Source organism: Vigna unguiculata, chromosome 5, assembly GCF_004118075.2.
Source record: "Vigna unguiculata cultivar IT97K-499-35 chromosome 5, ASM411807v1, whole genome shotgun sequence".
NCBI classification, from domain to species: Eukaryota; Viridiplantae; Streptophyta; class Magnoliopsida; order Fabales; family Fabaceae; genus Vigna; species Vigna unguiculata.
This window is the reverse complement of record NC_040283.1, coordinates 21,905,681-21,914,747: the sequence shown is the minus strand read 5'-3', so window position 1 is coordinate 21,914,747 and position 9,067 is coordinate 21,905,681.

Sequence of the window (9,067 nt, the reverse complement as noted above, 5' to 3'; positions counted from 1 at the left end):
CAACCATATCAAACCAACAGACTATCGCATTCATCTAAAATCCTTAAACATAATAATCATAATCAAGCTTTGGTTTTCTGCGGCCTTTTACCCCACAACAACATCTAGTTTCCTAGAAATAAATGGTTTGATGTGTCCCACTATCGCAGCCAGACTATCTCCCTTATTCCTCAAGGAATTATGAGTAAAAATGTTAATGCATCGCACATTAGACATTATACTCGCAACGAGCCGAAATAAGACGAAACATCTTTCCTATCCCCCACTGCTTTGCATAGGCAAGAGCGTACAACACTCGGACCAATCCTCTACCACTGCTTCACACAAGCAAAGATGACCCTTTTCCATTGCTTCACATAGGCAAAAGTGTCTTCACTGGGTCTCTAGGTACGAAAAACCTCACACAACACTTATTTCAACAAGAGTCTTTAAGCAAGGCAAAACACTCCTAACATGCAACACATGAGGATTACATATTGCCAACAAAATACACACCATCACATCATGCATGTGAAATAAAGTTTCATAACATAAACCCATCAACTTATCAAATAATACATTCATACAACGAACCCAACGAGTGGTTTCCAACCCCAACAAAACAACAAACAACTAAAGCACGAAGCCACCATTTTACTTGTACAACCATGCAACAAGAATATTACATATAACCAAGCAAAAGACATAGAATTGACATTGCAATTATGGTTATATAACCCACCTTCAATAAGATAACCATCACATGATTTAAGGCACAAAGTAAAGCCAAAACACACATTCATCCCATCAAAGGCCAACAACACATTAAAACATAAGACAATTTGTAAAACCAGATGAAAGACCCAAATGAAAAGTATGAAAAACTAGTGAAGCCAAATGAGATCACATCCAATTTTATAATGAAAGAAAACATGTTTTTATGTGAACCTCACCTTAATCATGAATAAGAAAAACCGAAAAAACCACCAGCTAACCTAAACTATGCAAACACGTGTGAAAGGCTCTCAACCACACATAAAGAAAACCAAATGGCATGAGAAATAAACTACACCATTTTCATGTCTCTGCACCACCCAAAAGTTGCACTTAAAATCTAAGGAAAACATTGCACCAAAACTACATGAACCATGGCCCATAGAGACTCTCTCACTTCCATGTTATGCCCCTCGTGCCAATGGGAATATATGTTAACATTAAATGGAAAAGATGGCATAGCAAACCTAAAAAATTCTACCCTGCACCAATGAAAATATTTTTATTCACCACAAGCCCTTGGTAGTACACTCATATACTACTATGATGCCCACGTGATCCATGCACACACCACCTACAACCAAAACGTAACAATGTGAGAGGGAATAATGGAATGGCTTTTTCCTTTCAACTGTGACCATATGATGCAAAGATAGAGAAATATTCACAACCTAGACAACCTAAAGAGAACACAAAGGCTATCCTACAAATTCACATTTGAAGCATCGTGAAAATGGTTTTAGGCTACCATATAGTATGACTTTTATTCACCCTGGGCCCCACGAGAATCTTGTGATTATGTAACTTTTCTTCTATTCTCTCACAAAGAAGGAAACCTAATGCATGATTGGATTAAAAGGAAACACACAATAACCATAATTTGGCTAACACACCAAGCTAGAGGAAAGATTGGAGAAGATCCAATGTGAATTAAAAGGAGAAAAACTATCCCTAAACTATCATAAGCTCAAACACGGGATAAGTGAACAATGTGAGGAAAAGAAAGTTTTTCTCTTGGGTTTGGATAGTTTTTCTCTCCATGCACAAAAACAAGATTAGGTTTGGATAGTTTTTCTCTCCCCGAAGTGACAAAGCATTGGAACGGTGGAATAGTAGGCTAAGGAAGAAAGACCCGATTGGTTCATGCACTAAATATAACAACACTTTGCTGCAGAGACATGGAACCCATTTTCGAAAACACTTGGTGAGTGTGAAACGTGTGGAACTGCACCTAAATATAACTAAGATAAAGTAAACCAATAGCAATAGCTAATACTTATGGTCCCACCATTCCCATAATGCCTTTCAAATGATATACTATAATATATTACTAAATAAAAAAAAGAAATTGCAATGAGAAAAATAACCCTTATGTGCATTAATTTAGTGTGGCAGCAATGTGAGCAATAAAGAAAGAAACCAAAGAAAGAAAATATAGGCCTAAGGAGCTAAAATGAACCAACGGTTAGGTTGGTTTTGGCACATTTAGTACAAAAGAATAAGAAAGAGTAGGTAAGGTTAGGTTATGCATGGTTTGCACCACTTATTAAAAAAAAAAGAAACAAGTGAATATACAACCCATGGATAGAGAAAAGCTTTAACAATGCAGCCCACAATGTGATGAGATAATGACCATTAAACTCAAACATGTGTCTTCTCCGTAACTTGATAAACAAAACCCTATGCACACCAAGGTCTTCTACCATACATGAACACATGTGAACTACTATAACACTGAAACCAAAAAGAATGAGTGGAACGAGATGCATGTACTTGAGTAACCAAAATTTATGAAACCTGGTGCAAGGCTAGAAAACATGTAGTCCACTAAATAGCCCATGATACAATGCGTTTATGTACTCCAACCCAAACCCCAAAAGTTGTAACTCATCTAACCAGAAACACGTAACGTCAGCATCTCATATGATATACAAAACACAACATTCAAGCATCAAACGTACAAAAGAGAACAGAGAAAGAGTTAAGCTTCAAACAAACAGAAAGCAAAGTTAACTTCCCCTACACCTAATCCACGCATTCCCACCATATCATGGCCCCTATCTAATTATGAACACATTACACTGCCAAACCTATGAGACTTTTACTACAACGTAAAAGAATAACTTTATGCATGTTATGGGTTTTTCTACCAAGCAAGTACGTATGCGTGACATGCTAAAACAGTGAAACCAAAACGCTGCCCACCAAGAAACAAAGTGGTTCATGCACAAGCTTAAAAAAAGTTAATGGATAAAGGAGTTCGTGAGTGCACTACTGCAACATAAACAAGAAAACCTAATATCAACCCCTAGGGTTTCAACGTGAATGCAGGGAAGAACAATTACACATGTAGGCCATGGAAGAGAAGAAGGAAATATCAAGTATATTTGGAATCCTTGCTAATGCAATGCAACCACGTGATAACAAAACCAACCCAAAAGTGAAACACTACAATAGGAACTCACACGTTGCCACCACCATGGAATGCTGCACTCAACCGAAGAGAACTTGAAGAGAAAAAAACAAAGTAAATCTTCCCTTACGCTACACATGTATGTGTTTCAAGTTTCATTCATCAAGCAAACAAAATACATACAACAAGAACAAGGTCAAGCTACAAACAAAACAGAAAATGAAGTCAGATTCCCCTACATGGCTCAACAACTCTTTTGTTCTCACGTTGTCCACTCTGCAGCTCTTAGTCTTCACACACCATTGATCCTCTATGGTCTTTTTACCTACGTTTTCTCTTAATCCTTTTTGCCTTGCCTCCCTTTACTTCAGCCCTTTTTCACCCTAAACAAACTCTATTTAACCCATATAATATACCTTACAACGGTCACTCTAACTTCACCTTGAATCCCTTACATTCAGTTAAGATCCACGGAAACAAAATAAAACTTGGTTCGCCGTTATTATTTAGCAATATTCGTGTGGCAGCACAAACAGAAAGAAAGGAAATAAAAAAATACTAACTTGTAGCATGGCAACAGAGAGAGAAAAAAAATCTAAAATATTAAAACAACCCACGTGACCCAAAACGTAAAAATAGCACAGGGAAAAGCACAGTTTAACCCTTTTAATGCTAACTGGAATCAAACCCTTGCACTTTCGCACAACAACAACACACACACACCGACCACCAAGCCAATTACTTTTTATTAATATAGCGCACATTATAAGTTGATAAACTAATGTACTCAATATTAAATATAATATTAATAAATAAATTAATAACTTAAATCACTCAAATAATTATTCCATATTTCTTAATTCAATAAAATAATTAATTTAAATAAATCAGCAATCTTAATCAAGTCATTAATTCCTTCCAAGGATTTCTATTTATTCTAAATTTTTCCAGATCTTACAATCTCTGCCAGGTAGTTCAAACAAAAACCCAGAAACTGGGTGAATCAGACACACGTTGCCTGGCGGTTAGGATCTTACCGTTAGGTGGTTCCTCTTCAGGAACCCAAAATTGTGTAGGGAAGATGTGTTGCCTGGTGATTGTTCTTAATCTACTAGGCGATTTCTGAAAAAATTCCAAAAACTTACGAAATTCAGGGAAAACACAGGACACAAGTTCAATTATAGATACATTTCACAAATCATGCAATAATTTAACAATTAAACACGATGACAACATCCCTAACCTGGTTTCCTTGCTAAAACACTAGAATCCTTACCTCCTCCCTTGACCATATGTCGTCTAGTACCTCCCTTCAATTCAGCTCCCACTCACTCTCAATTCTCACAATGCTCTAGTTGAATTCGTTCTCCTCTTACTATGCAATAATGGTAATCACAAAACACTCTCTCTTTCCCTTAATTAGCCACTAAATGTTGTCTTAATGAGAGGTAAATGGTGCAAAACAAAAATACCATTAAAATTAAGTTTAATTGTCATTCAATCGAAATTTTCTAGCACCTTCTGGCTGTCAGGGTTTCTTTGCCCTTTCACCTTCATGCCAAAAGAAGTTTTGGCAAAAGAAAATTTAGTTTGGATTCACCAAGGTTCAAACCCATACCCATGCCAATGTCAAATCAATGCAAAATCATTCAACCAATTCATGTTTCATGATAATTCTTACTCATTTAAGAATATAATATCACGCACCACAACCAACATTTTACTTAAAACAAATACATAATTAAAATAACAAGTGGCATACATAGGACTTGAATCCAAGTCCTCTCACAGAACTAAGTATTCTCAACCATTTGAACTAGTACTGTTCCATGTCATATCAATCAATAATTAATGTCATAAATGCTCCCACTACCTGCATTTATTAATTAATTATTTATTTAATTAATTAAATTTTGCGGGTCTTACAATTGCCATGTGCTTAACTCCTATCCTGAGCCACAACTCAAAGGATACGTTTTAAGCCACAACTCAAGGAACACCAGGAAACCGACCTTCGAGATATCACCAAAGTCTTGTAGACCACGCACATCCAAAGCAAGCAAAACCAAGTCTTGCCTCTACGTTATCGTCTGGCGCTACTCTAGAGCTGCCAGGCGAAACTAGCTTCCAGACTGCCTAGTGGGGGACACGTACCGCCAGGCGCCAAGCGCCTAAGAGAACACTGACTTGCAAACATTGCCTGGTGGGACCACCCTCACCGCCAAGTGCTACGCGCTCCACAATCCCACTGTTTTTGTAGCTATCGCCTGACGGCTCTAGTTCTGCCGCCAAGCGCTACACCAGTACAACGAATGGTACTGATTTTTCATGGCCTTCTAAGTTTCTTACACACCATTCACTACCTTAACACTTATCATAACCCAAATACTTAGCTAAATATGGCCAGCACTGTCCTTAATCATCATATCCCTTCCCGGTTGCATTCCATTAGCTTTAGGTTGTCCCAAGTATACCAGCTCGTACTGTCATTCTTATCAATTGCACTTACCAGTATTATACCCTTTCCCAAATCCTTAATACCAAATTGGTTTGTCATTACTCAATTATTCTTTTCAAGCACATGTCACCTTATTCAACACTTAGCCACATTGGTTATAATCTTGGCTAATTAGGCACCTAATGGAAATTCCAATGCCTAAATCCTTCGTTTTGTTTCTCACATCCGACCTCATTCATGATCCTGGTTTAGGAACTAAACTGTATAGGACTAAAATTCAAATTCTTCCAATCCCAATTCCACCCTCACATTAATTCATATTTAATCCTCCTAACAATTTCCTTAAAATCCATTTTCCCCAACAATTAGACGTCAGAATATCCCAAAACCAGGATTGCACCTCGCAGCCACGCAAAATCACTATCTCTGTGCTGGCGCCTGACGGGAAGCCCTGTGCTGCCAAGCAGTGCATGCATTTCTAGGCAATTTCCCAGAATTCCAGCACTTGTGAAGACCCTCTTACATTTCCCCGATGCTTTTCTTGACCTATCTTAGTTTTTTCGCATGTGACAATGATAGCAATGACACAAATATTCAAATTTAACTATCTCCAACAACAACTCTAGTGCAATTAACGACCATTACAGTCAATTCATCAAAACCCCCAACCCTTACATCCCTAAAAGATGTTTATAGCAATTTCATCAATTTTAACCTCCACTCTCATGTAATTCAAAGTCTATAAACATCCAATGATCAATCAACGTTTAAAGCTACCGTTTTTCCCCTGTCAAACTTAACCCATAACCCAAAAAAATCCAATTTGAGCAAATTTGCTCACGTTGCCTAGCGGGTGTTCATCATCGCCAAGTAGTTCATGCCAAAAACCCATAACTTGGGTTGATCAGAGGTATCGCTTGGCGGTTTATATCTCACCACCAGGTGGTTTCTGGAAAAACCCAGAAACCTAGTGTAAATTATATGTGTCGTTTGGCGGCTTTGAAGGCTTGCCGACAGTTTCTGGAAATTTTCCAAAAACTACGAAACTTCAACGAAATAGGCACGATTCAGGCATCCATATATGCATACATCATGAAAGACAATAATATAATTAAAAAATACACGGAGTCCAGCTCCCCTAACCTGGTTTCCTTGCTTAAGTCTTGGAATTTATTGAAGCCTTTGCGCACCAAAAATCCAGTCCTTGTCTCCTTCCAAACTTGTTTCTAATATTCTGAAATTGTCCTCCAATTCACTCTCGACTTCCAATTTCCAGTGCAACAGAGTAGTATCTTCTTAGAGTCCTCTTCTTCGCACTAAACTTCCCTTTACCCCCACTTTCAAGCCTAGTTTTAATTGCCTTAATGACTAAAACAAAAATTGCCATTAAACTAGGCATAATGATCATTCAACGGTTGTTTTGCACTTCTTTTCTCAGCCTTCTTAGATTCTCTTAGACAATTAGGGTTCTTCTGTCCCTTCAAATTCATACCAAAAATAAATTTGGCAAAAAGAAAGTTTAATTGGAAATTACCAAGGTTTAAACCCATGACCATGCCAATGTCAAATCAATGCACACCCATTCAACCAATTCATGTTTCATGATAATTCCTATAATTATAGGGTTATATTATCACTTATCATAATCAAGCATATTATTAAAATAATAATCAATTAATTAACACATAAATGACATACATTTTTAAGACTTGAACCCAAGTCCTCTCATCATAACTAAGTACTCTTAACCATTTGAGCTAGTACTTTTCCACATCATATCAATCAATAATTAATGCCATAAAGGCTTTCACTACCCGTATTTATTAATTAATTAATTATTTAATTAATTAAATTTCATGGGTCTTACACAAAGCATGAAATGATAAATAAATAATATAAAAAAAACACATTTTAGGCTTCAGTTCTTTTATCAATCAAAGCATAAAGCATAAATAAATAATGGAAAATGAAAAAAATGGTATTAGTCTATGGTTGGTGTCAGAATCAAAGCCTAATACCTTTAAATTAAATGATATTTTAAATCAGAAAGGGAATTAGGCTTCAATTATTACTAGAAATGAAACCTAATATCTCTTGTATGCTTCAGTTTTGGTCATAACCGAAGTCTAATGTAGGCGCTTCTTTTTTAATTCTTTTTTTTCTATGTACATATTAAACATGTATAGAATCAGATATAGCCAACAAATAACCAACACGTTACATTTATCACATCCAAAATCTAGATATAACAATATGTTATCCTTACAAAAAATAGGAAGAAAAGGAATTAAACAATTTCAAATATATGGACCAAAATACCGAACTTGGAGAGACAACAATACAAGTTGTTTTGCCTTAATAATTGTTTTCCCTAAGCATATACAATATTTATACTTCGATTTCTTAGGAACCAGGACCTATAAGTTAACAAAATTTTCAAAATTGTCACTTTATTATTATATGTTTCAATTTTCTAAAAATCAAACATACAAGGCGACGTCAAAATGTAAATTATATTAAGTTTTTTCCTAAAAGACTTGCCTAGAAACCACAACCACTATACATTTAGAAATAAAGTAAATAAAAAAGTATAGAAATGAAGCATACGAAAATAAAGACAAAAAAATAAGAATAAAAATGAATTAGGTTGTTTAATAGTAATGGGATATCAATTTTATATCCTTACCAGCAGAGATCAGGGACCTCTCAACAAGTTTCTGAATACTTAAGTCTATCACAGACCGTTCGTTGAACAATCCAACCCATCACGGATAATTCATTAGAAACCCAATATATATTATCCATAAATTAATAACAATTGTGCAATGTAATTGATATTTACAAATAATATAATTTATTAATTAATGTTAATCCACAATAATAATAAAATAGAGAATAATAATTTTATATAATAAAATTATATAAAATACAACAATTTATCTATATTTGATTTAATTTTACGAATGCTGAAATGGTGTGTGCAATAGATGAGTAGATTCATCTTTTAAACAATTTAATCCACAGATCCATCTTGTCAACTCCAAGTCTCAAACAGAAATTCTCTTCCATAAGTGGAAGACCATCCTTCAACTTCACCTTTGGCTCCCATCCCAACAATTCCTTTGCTTTTGTTATGTCTGGTTTTCTTTGTCTCGGATCATCAAGAGTGTTCTCCACCATCTTGATCTCAACATCAAGATTGATAAGTTGCAACCACTCACAAAGCATTAGATGAAAACTTCTACCAAATGTTTTCATTCAAACATTGCACATAAATATAGATGATGATGTATTGATTTGGTACGATGAACATGTTGTTCTACTTTAGAAAATAGCCAGATGGGTTCACTAGATTGGTAACCAAGGATTCCAAGCGGCATTTTACCACTCAGCTTGAACTTGATGAAAAAAGGAGAAATGAATGATGTTGATAAAGAAAAAAG